The sequence below is a fragment of the Ambystoma mexicanum genome, chromosome 4p (assembly GCF_040938575.1).
Source record: "Ambystoma mexicanum isolate Mex_15411 chromosome 4p, UKY_AmexF1_1, whole genome shotgun sequence".
Lineage (NCBI taxonomy): Eukaryota > Metazoa > Chordata > Amphibia > Caudata > Ambystomatidae > Ambystoma > Ambystoma mexicanum.
The window spans coordinates 549,334,611-549,346,689 of record NC_090927.1 but is presented as its reverse complement, the minus strand read 5'-3'; the positions used below and the strand labels follow the sequence as shown (position 1 = coordinate 549,346,689).

Genomic DNA, 12,079 nt, shown 5'->3' with positions numbered 1-12,079 from the left:
ATGCAAGTATTGCTACAATAGTAAAACAGGTGATAGCCTGGATATAGCCTAGTGAAAAAGAATAGAACAGAGTTTTTAGGGATGAATTAAGAATAAGAAAAAATTGTGAAAACCGCTGATGTGGGTAATTAACCTGTTGTTCATCAAGTCAGCTATTAAAAAATTAAAAAAATTAAAAAATATATGATAGATAGGAATACTGGGTCGGAGCTAGGGCAACTCTACAATCATAAGGCGAGAGAAATGTGTCTTATACCATAGTGTGTAAAAGTGTGTAAAATGTGAAGAACATTTTTAACTGGGCAGTGCTTAATTATTTTAGCCGATAATGTAAGAAAATTACTATAGACCGGGTTAAAGCGAGTAGAGGTACTATTGTATTGAAAAATAGCCATGGTGTTACACTATTTAAGAGGGTAAATGAAATATTTACATAATGGAGAAGTCATTTCTACAATTGTCTATCCCAAGACAGATGGGTGTACAATCTGATGAAATAATTACATAATGAAAAAGTCATTTGTATTATTGTCTGTCCCAAGACAGATGGGTGTACAATCTTATGTGGACTTCTATGGGTGTTTTTGGAATGGATTTTAACCGTTTTCTTACCCCAATTTGAACATTGGTCTGGATGGAATTCTGGCAGATCTCTTTCACAAAAAGGTTGAGTTTTGTCACCAATCCTTGCGATTGTTTTTAACTCAACAATTACATCAGGTACAGTTCCTGATTCATGGAAATTTGCTATCATATTACCAATTTCTAAAAAAGGAAATAGATCTAGCCCCTTGACCTATCGACCCATATTCCTCCTAGATACTCATTTTAAAATATTTGGTAGGGTCCTGCTCGAAAAGTTGGAACATTGGGTTTCTGAGAGTAACATTCTCTGAGGGGTTCAGATGGGCTTCTCTCCATGACTGGGTACAAGAGAACAAGCCCTCAATCTCTACTTACTAATAGCCCACTCTTTGTATATACATTAAGAGCCAGCTTATCTGACCTTCATGGACCTGAGCACAGCACTTGATAAGGTTAACAGATATAAACTCTGGCATGTGCTCAGGTCCTTGAATTGCACAAATGATATTTTAAACATTCTGACAAACACTTGAAGTAATTTCCATTGCACCTCTTACTTTAAGAAATCAGTAGGAGTACACCAAGGTTGTGTCCTGCCTCTGTTGTTGTTCACGCTATATATAAATGGTTCACACGAGGTCCTTGTGGAAAGTGGTACCAATGTACCAAATATTGGTTATACGTTTCTTGCTGTGCCTGCCTGCGCAGACAACACAGTGCCTATTGCTAGGACTCCGCGAGCTGTGCAAATATTAATAAATGAGTACACTATGTTCATGAATTCTTTAGATCTTCAGTTGAATTCTAAGAAATCTGCAATAAGGATCTGTTCCTTAAAGAGGAGACATCTCAAAATACAGCAGATGTAAAGCCACCAATTCCCAATTCCACAAGTGACAGAATTCGACATCCTTGGCATCAGCTTTTCATCAAACTTATCAGGAGGCCCACACTTAGCCAAGCAAACACTTAGTATGAAACACACTTTTAGTGGCATCGCTAGTTTTTGTGTAAATCACAGCCACTCAATAATATCCTCAAAATAAATGCAATGAAAACTAAATATGTGGCTTTTTACATGGCCATCCTGCAGGGAATGTCAAATGTGTCCTCGCTATAACACATTTGTGACAACAATTTTTAAAAGATTCTACTGGGCCTTCCACAAGCAGCACCATATTATGCTGTCCATTTAGAGTTAGGTATCCATTATTTGGAGAATTATCTGAGAATGGAGCCGGCCCTTCACCTGGTTTGCCTCTAGTCAAATCCCAAAGCAGCTCTAACCCATTTCATCATAAACAATATCTAGAACAAAACTGGTGCTTTATCCAGCCCCTGGTTTAAGCATATGAAGGACTGCTTAACAGAAATACATACTATACCCCTCTTTTCTACTCTAGAATGTCTAGATCTTTCAAGGGTAATAGTATACAATCAACCAGAAAACCTTCTTCATGAGCAGCATGCAAGCTTAGAAATACAGAAACTGTTGAGCCAAAATATGCATTGCTTGCCTCAAACAAAATTCAGAACTATATGTTATGTAGTCACTTTTCGACAGACAGATGCCTAATCACAAGGGCTCATTTTAATTGCTATAGTCACAGACCGATAATGATAAACTAGACAGGCAATGATCACGAGGAAAAGCGCAATATGTGCAATATGCTCATATTCTTCTGTACGGCATACAACTTGCTCAAGCAAAAAAACATAAAACTGATTTTAAGGGGTGCTGGCCTTGCACACTGGCGTCCATCTCTTTACAATGTACTAAGAGGTGAAACCCACATAGTTGGCTGCACACTAATTTCATTTCGTAGACAGACCCCAAGAATAAGGAGCAAAAAAGCACAAGCAGAAGATAACCAATGCCTAATTTCGATTTTGACAGATTTTATTGATTGGTTTTGCCATGGTCTTATACTCTCTTTGCATTGTTATTGTTAATGATGTGTTTGATATGTAATAATTGGTTATGCCTAATGGAATTATTGTTTTCCAAAATAAACAAACAAACGAACAAACTAATCTGGTCACTTATATAATCCAGACCAACTTCTCGATGTTACAGGTCGGGCTACTTTATGCAACACCAAAAAAGTGGCATAGAAAAATATTGTCCTTAATTTGTATTGATGGCATGGGGGAGAACCCACACACCTCACCCCTGTATTCACTAATTGTGATAGACCTGGCCTGATAGATGGGAAGTAAAAAGTCAAAAGTTAAACCTTCCAGATTCCTGCCAAACTTGATAATCACTCCGGTAGCCTGGATGAGTTTGATGGCCAAACTATTAATTTGATTGAACAAAAAGGACGGGCAAGGGAGCCCAGTTGGACACTGCGCTTGCAAGGTAAGTTAGCACAAAGGTTTTCGCAAATGTAACAGCTGTTCGATGTGCCCCTTTGCTTTCGAAACCAAAAGTGTCCTACTAAATCCAGGACAAGAACACAGGATTGACTAATTTATTAACTGCTGTACTAAATTCACTGTGTACTGTATTATCTGCGTGTGCAACAAGAAATATATCAGCAGTACTATAAGACCCCTGTTTTCTTATATTAATATTATATTATATTATTTTCTATTACTATTATTATTGATTTGGTCCTCTACACTAATGTCTATTATTATCAACTAATTGCAATTAGACGACAGGTTAGTCTGTGCCTTTTGATCAGGTGTACTAATATGTGTACTTTTCATTATCCAATTAGCCTTTTCAGTTCATGACCAACTTCCATGTCTAAATTAATATGCCAAGAGGAGCCTATTGCAATTAGTGACCAAGTGACCAACCTGCACTCTTAATCTTGGACGTCTAGCTTGTTCGCCATCCACCAATTAGATTAACCACAATTTGCTTACAGAACTGGTGCTGGTACCGTTTTTCAAATTTTCAAGTTTCACGACTGTCACAATTTGTTAAATTATGTTTTATGCTTTATATTCTCCATCCTAACGGCAGCCTTTCATTTGCCCCCCCTTTTTTGCCTCATTTCCAATTGTTAAGCACATGCAATTTTATCTTATTTATTAGTGGTTTGGTCTTGCAAAATCATCCAAAAGAACTACGATTCTCACAGTGGCTTGATTGGAGGTTATTCAGCTATATTACCACTAATACTCACCTAAAATGGCAGCTCCGAAAGGCAATACTTTGGAACACCTTCCGCAAGCTAGTATCATGTGGACACATAATCAGGTCAGTTTGCCTGGCGCCCGAGTGGGGAGAAATTACACACGTAGCAGACCAAGGATTTACTTACGGTCCCATAGACCTCGCGCAGCAATCAGCTGCCGAGTCTAGTGTTAACTCTTTACGGAATTAAACAGATTAGACGTCCATGATTAATAACACTCGTCTTCTTTATATTTCTTTCTCCTTTGCCCATCCTGGGACTCTTTACATTTTGGAATCGCTTCCGTTGTTTTGATCACCCACACATCTTCGTCATTGACAGTTTGGATAATATTAATGGGATACCGCACTTGCGAGGAATTAAAGGTATGCACTATTATACAGTTACCTTTCACAATTGAAGTATGGAATAATAATATGCAAGATTGCTTACACCGCTATGGCATTAAATGTATCATTCTAACTTCAATCTCATAATTATGTTGGAACTTTGCAGTTGAATCAGCAAACAATAAAACCAATCCCACCAAATCCATTTGGATACAAGGTACTTAACCCTTATGTACAAATGATTAATGCTATGAACAATCAGATAATTGTCAAACTATCTTTCAATCAAGCACGCTATTATTTCTAATGGACAAAATTGTTGGTTGCTTCTCTTTTTCTTTGTGTTGCCTTCTTCTAATGATGGATTGAACCTCCTTTATTTCAACCATGGCTCCTTCCACAATTGACATACACCATATTTACGGTATTTAAAAATCTAATATACATATATACAAAAATATGTTCCACATTTTTCACCTCTAATCACTTCTTACTTTTATTTTACTGGCTCATGTTATATTTGAAATTTGATGCATGGAATCGTTTGCATACATTTGTGTCACTGAACAATGACAATTTGTACATGTCTGTTTTATCTCACGGGCCATTTGCCTGTGGTGGTTTTTTTTGTCAAATCCCCTGTCCACCTGGACATGTTTGTCCCTACCATGATATTTATTTTATGTGTATCCACACATTGGACTATTTGGTTCATTTGATTTTTTTTGTGTTGAATTATTTTACATAATCAATTTGTATCAGCCTCAGAGGAATTTCAAGGACTGCTCGAAACACGTGTCAAGCGGTATATGTTCCCATTAAATAATTCTGCAACTAAGCAGTATCTGAATCTTTTTTTGTTGGTGCAGAGAGACTGGAACACGTGCCTAATTTTAATTTGACTGTGCCAATTCAGTACACTATCAAATGCTAGCCCTAGGTATGTACATTCAGGAACCAACTCTAGTTTTCGTCCAGATGCAAAGATACAAGGTAGAGCACCATAAGGCTTGCCCACACACATAAGCTTGGATTTGTCAGCATTCCTAGACAGAACTCTCAAATCCATGAATCTGACATATCCAGCAATGAGTTTCTTGGGAGCGTTCGGGTTGCGGGCCAGTAAAACGACATTGTCTGCATTAAAGAAAGGACACATGTATTTTTGCCTGCTATTCTAGGCATGTCCTTTTCTGATTCATTTATCTCTTGCGATAGTGTGCTGATGTAAAGATTGAATCGTAATGGCGCAAGCAAACAACCTTGCCTGACTTCAGAGGATACACCAAATGGTGAATTGACGTCTCCTGCACTATCCTATGTTGCCACAGCTGTGAGATTGTTGTGCAGTGAGATCAGCAGATTTAAAAGAGGCCAAGGCATGCACAGGAAGTACAAAGAGTGACACAACATTTTTTGATTCACACTGTTGAAGGCCAAGCACAATTCCATAAACCCCACGCAGACTGGGCATCCATAACCATGGACATACTTGTCCAGTATTAGCCTGAGGTTAAGGACCTGCTTGACTGTCCCAACATCTGCTCTAAACCAATATTGCTCTTCAGATAAGATGTTTTTATTCTGTGCCCAGTCAATTAATCGATTTTACACCACCCTCCCCAACCATTAACTGTAGAGTAAATTCATGAGATGGGTCTATATCATCTTGGGTTTAATATATCACCTTTTTTGTAAAAAGGTATTATTGATTCTTTACAACTCAAGGTCATTTGGTTGTTATCCATTGCAGGTATTATAGCATTAAGGATTTTAGCAAATACAGGTACCCAAATCAAATGGTTGTTCTTAAATACATCCAGTGCAACATGATCCGGTCCAAGGCCTTTCCCTGATGAAGTGGAAAACAGGGCTCTTCTTAGTTCTGCAACCTCAAACTGCACTGGGGAAGAATTAGATTGAATAATTTCCCGACACAGGTTATTTTCTATAACTGGCTCTGCTTGACCACACTATCATTATGTCTATTATGCCCCTTTATGATTTTTAGTAAACAGCATTTTGTTTCTTTGCAAACCTGATTATACCATGTAGGAAAACTATATTTATATCGGCGGGCCTGAATGTTCAATCATGCAATGGTCCTAAAATACATTGACAAAATGTGGCTTAGTTACCTGTTAGGACCCTCCGGACATCACCGGCTACATGACATTTGGACACCTGACTCCAAACCCCAGATTTCAGCCCCTTCATACATTAGTTGTTTGCCTGAAGTCGGCGAAACATCAATGGTGTCATCAAAAGTTTGGATGAGTCTCATTTTAAGCGTCTCAACGTGAGGAACACAACTAGAAGGTTGCAAACCACGTTTCAAGGCCCTAGGACGCACCATTTCTGATATATTTGTACTGCAAAGCACTCAGTCGCACAGGATAAATATTACAGCCACTTCACACATAATAAGACAGTTGCCTGAAATCGGCAAAACATCAATGTGGTCGTAAAAGGACAGGATAAACTCATTTTGAGTGTCTCGACATGAGGAAAAAACACAAAGGAGGGACCTTGAAAAGCACCTTTCAAGGCCATAGGACGTGCCATTTCCAATATATTTGTACCACAATGTACGGGAGCACACTGGATTAATTTTAATTTTGTGTAATTGCTATGCTTTTCTCTCTCCAGATGCCTCTCAAAAAGCAGAAATCTAGTGGATAAATTAATTCAAAATCATAGAAAGTGAGATTATTAAGGGCCGCAGAGATACACCTCAACATTGTGAAGCCCGACTTGAACAATAACAAATAAGGCAGGCTGAGTCAAGGGACAAAGAAACAACTGAACAGAATCAAGTCTGGCTTGAACAACAACGAATAAGAATGTCTGGATCAAGGTGTGGAAACAACAGAACCCATGCAGAGTACGGGTACATTTTGCAAGTTATATATGAAGACAACAGCAAAATGTGTGTTTGTAGTTGTGCATACTGAGCATATGTATTAGACGACTTGCATAATTGGTCCCACATTGGACATTTGCACGCATCTCTCTTAAATACAATTCCAGTCCTTGGACCAAAAAAGTACATTTTCTGGTTCTTCTTTGAACCCATTGCTAGTTGAGGTCATTACAAATTTAGCTTCTTTAGTTTATAACCCTCCATGAACCCTGATTAATGCATCCATCAGAAAGGGATAGGACCATCAGATCCCAAAATAGCAATTGTCACTGCTTTGCTTAAAGCCCTCAACCAGATCCAGGTGACTTGTTTAAGATGCATCCAGTTTATTATCTCCCATTCCAGTAGAAATTATTTGGCATATATGCAAATCAACGGTTTATAGTCATAATATCGAAAAAATAATGTCGAATTACAAAAATGTCGAAAAAAAATGTCGAATTCAAAAATGTCGAAAACACATACATATAATAGAAAAAGTCATTAATTCGAAAATAAAATGTCGAAAAAAAATCGAAAAACCAATGTTAAAATAACTATGTAAAATATCACATATACTAACGTTTTTTATTGGGCGGGTCCCCCCGGGTCCCCCCCCAAACCCCCCATCCCAAACCCCTACCCCAACCCTCCACTCCTCCCCATCCCCCCCAACACCCCCATGGATATACCTTTAATTTTTTTAAAAAAATATTTAATAAAACATTAATTAAATAATTAATTATTAAAAAACTCCATCCCAAACCCCTACCCCAACCCCCCCCCTCCTCCCCATCCCTCCCACTCACCATGGATATACCTTTAACCATTTAAAAAAAATATGTTTTATAAAATATAATTAATTAATGATTTATTTAAACATTATTTCGAAAAAAAAAATCGATTTGACTTTCGATATTATTGTATTCGACATTATGACTGGACACCCAAATCAACACCACATTTGGATATATAAATACAAAATCTCATGAACGCAGATACATCCTTCACCTATACTTTACACTGTCACAAACACACTCAAACACATTACCCCAGTCAGAGACACTGACACACATGCATACACACTCCATCTTTTTTGAAAACACACATATATTTTAAAGTCCATTCTGGCTCCCTCTCCATACACAAGTCCAATGTGTATTCCACTTGAAGTTCTCTCTGCGTCCGTGAGTTGAAATATGCAGCCAACATTCCAAGAAAGCACAACTTGGGAGCACAATAATAGCCATGTCCCTTCACCATCTTTCGCTTTAGATTGTCACAATGCAAACCCCGTAGCCCCAATATCAGCAAGACACAACAACTAATTCTTGTCATGTGTGGCAGAGGATGACTGGCAAATCAAGGGGGTCTACTGTCTAACTGTATGGTGGGGCAACATCAGGTGGTGAGGGAGCAAAGAATCGGTTTGGCATGATGGGCAATTAAAGGGCGTGAGTGGCAAGGAACTGGTGATGGAGCAATGTCTGTTGGGTAAGGAGGAACATGCAAGGTAAGGGAAGGGGACTGAGTTAATGGTTAAAGGATGGAAGAAAATGGGAATGGAGGTCTGAAAGTTAATTGTAAGAAACAGGGGGCATTGAGAATGTGGGCCTAGGGAAGGAGACCGGAGGATGTTGGGTAAGGAAAATAGGGGGGAGGGACTGATCTGGAACGGTAGGTCAGCAGGTTGACTATTGCTGAGATCGATGTCCGACATGAATGGCACTGCACCTGATTGCGGGACTAGCTTGACCCCCTTTCTTTTTTCTAAGTAATGCATACCTGCTTTATGAACATATGTTTCAATTACTACTTTTAGATTTTTTTCAGGTTGCTTTATCATGTGACTTGATGCTCTGAATGTACGCACAATTGTACAGATTAGTATTATAATTTGAGTAAGATTTCATCATAATTAAAATCCTTTTTTAGCCCTTGACTAACAACGTTGCAGAAAGAATTTTGTTTCTAATATTGAAGATGGAATAGGAGAAGAAATATTCAGTTGCCCCTGCCTTCTAAATTGGAAACTGTGGAACTAGGAAGACAGGGCTTAAATCCCCACCTTCCACACCTCATACATTATGTGATGCTGAGCAAATCACATTTCATCACTGTGCCTTATTTTCCTTAACTATCTGTAGAGACAGCCTCACTCATATGGGTTTATACTCCATAATGTTAGTCTATAAATAATTCTAATTTTAACTATTTACATTAAGTATACTGGTAGGGAGGCAAATGACAATGGAGGGTTTTATGTTGTAGGGGCGGGTACACCGGGGGCAGGTATTGGGTTTGTGTTGTGGGCTAGGGTGGCATGAAGCCAAGTATGTGTTTTTTGCCATGCCAATTCAGATTTGTTTCTGAGAGCAAACCCAGAACCCCTACTTATGCAAGGACTCTGCTCTACCCATGAATGTTCTAGCTTTGTTACCTCTTTAAATTGTTCTAAAACTAAAGCTGGAATAGGATGGAAGGAAATGTAACCTCCTGTCAAAATGCAAACGGTAACACATGTGCTCAAATTCCAGCTTTCCCATTTCACCACTTGTATTATCCTGGGGAAATAATTGTACTATGTTTCGTATCTGGGAGAATTTCTAGGTGCCACAACTGAAATGTTTTTTTTCATAAAAAGAACATAATGTCAATAATGTTAACTACATATACTCCAGAATGTGTGGGTGGTGGAGAGGTAGGTATTGTATTGACTTGTTCGGGAAGTTGAGGCTGCAGCACATTGGGCTTGAGCCATTACAGTATGGGCCAGAAAAGTAAACTTGTTCCCCAGGCTAAATGTTGCCAGTCCTCCCCTGCTTCAGAATGCCATGTATTCCGCTAAAGTGCTGTGTGTCACAGAGGCCGTTATGCCCTATCCTACCCAAGAGCCGCCCTACCTTTTAATATTTGTATGCTCCAACAAATGCAAATAATTCCTATCTTTGATATTCATTTGTAGAATTATGCTGATGACACTCAGCATTTCGTAAACTGAGCACCAGCGCTGGAGTCTTGCAGTCAGCGTTGCCCTACTCCTTCCAGGTGATTACGTGCTGGTTGGCTGCAAACAAATTGAAATTAAAAACCTTCATATCTGAAATTATAGCTCTTGGCACTACTGCTGCCACACGGTCAAATACGCAACTAAGGTCATGTCAGATGTGGCTTATGGTATTGGAAACATGCTCCACTCCAGCTGCAGTGGTGAAGAATGTGGTGAATTTCTGGATTCAAGCTTAACCTAACTCTGGAGCTCTCCAAGATCAGCAGAACATGTGATCCCTGCAGAGATTCTCGAAACAGGCATTGTTCGACACTAGCTTTGAAATATTCCTCTTGTTTCAGTCAAACCTCCCTCCTTGTATCATCCTGAATTTGTTCTGGGTTGGCTGCAGAGTAACTGAGCTCGCCTGGTACTTCACATTGGCAAAAGAAGGCATACCCAGCGAATGGAGGATAGCTCTGTGGCAATGTGTGGGTCTTGGATGCAAGACCAAGCTGAGCAACACAGGTTCGAATCCAGGATCTCCGCTTGAAACCAAGCGTGTTATAATTAACCTGCACTTGCACGATCTGAATGTACAAGTCCTAGTATGATTGTTTCCCACTTGCCTTCCCTTGCCTTGTTGCGCCTTGAGACACACACGTGTATAGGTGCATAATAAATGACCTATACAAATACCCCACTCTTGCTACATAATCTACATTGGTTGCCAGAGCTCCATGCATTGCATTTAAGGTCATGTGCATGTTGTGCTTGACCTTTTTTATGAACATCTTCAATGTTTCATTTCTCCTGATTTCACACGTTATATTCATCATGTATTATCTGATCTTCTGGATCTCCCCTATTGCCTAGTAGGATCGTTCCCCCCTGACCTCCTTACCTTGTTGCGCCTTGAGACACACACATGTATAGGCACATTCTCTGATATTCTGGTTTCCCTCTCAGATTTAGAAGGCAGAACATGGATGGGGCAGTTCTTTTCCTAACAGGCTGTGGATTTATACAACTACTTAGCAATCACTTTTTGCCCAAATGTGAATCATATGACTTTTCTGAGAACTCTGAAAATGATCTGTTTCTCCAACTATCCTTCAATGATCTCACACTTCTGAAGTAACGTGTTTAGCTTAACCTGCACTACTATAGTGAAACTGCATAGGGTGCTCTAACTGTAGGATACATCTTAAGCAATAGATAAAGCCATATTGCTGTCAGCAATTTGTTCCTAGTTATATGCTAGCTTATAGATTCTAATTTTCAGGCAGGTCAGATAACTGTTAACAAGGCACAACATATATGAATATGATTGTAAAGTAAGTTGCCGTCTTTTTTATTTTAGCAATGTAATGCACAGATTCAATGAACATTCTCCATTGCTCAAATTCAGAAGAGGAAACGGGATACACATTTAAGCATGAGATTTTAATATTTAATGTCTACTCATTTTAACTTGCAACGCATCCAACTTTTTTTTCACTATCAAACTGGATGCAAAAGCAATTTGTGACCAATGCTATAAAATAAAATCTTATACAATCCCATAGAATGAAGTGCAAACTTTAATGTCATGTCATTCTTCCAATTAGAGCGTAAAACATGAATGTTTTAGTGCATGATGTATCTGCCTAAAGTAATTGAGTTCAAAAGTATAAATCTTATTCAAAGTAGCACTCAAAGTTTAAATATATATATATATATTACAAATATTGACTGCATTTTTACTGTACATAGGAAATGTCTACAGGACCATTCGGATCGCACAGTTGGCCAGTATCCCTAGGATGCAGGGCTATATACTTGAAGTTCAGTGAAGGTAGATTATGTAGCAGAAAACAGCAGTGAATATTTTATGTATCAACCCATTTTATTAATCATTAAAATATGGAATTGTTTTACTTGTGAAATGGTTTTATATGTAAGATATATTTAAGCAGCACAGTGTGTTAAAAGCTAAGCAATGCAGTAATATCATACACTTGGATTCATTTTCATGTTTTTCTTTGTATTGGGGGTGATCGAGCATTAAACCAGGACATTGCAAAACAAGATTTTATGCTATGTGACTATAAGGGACAAATCACAGCCAAAGGAAAACTCC

The 12,079-nt window shown here is 38.6% G+C and overlaps 1 protein-coding gene across 2 annotated transcripts in view; it reads right to left on the bottom strand.

Annotated features, from left to right (window-relative positions):
* MYOM2 (myomesin 2) overlaps positions 1-12,079 on the bottom strand; it is a 578,568-nt gene that overhangs the window by 214,896 nt on the left and 351,593 nt on the right. The window lies entirely within an intron of this gene.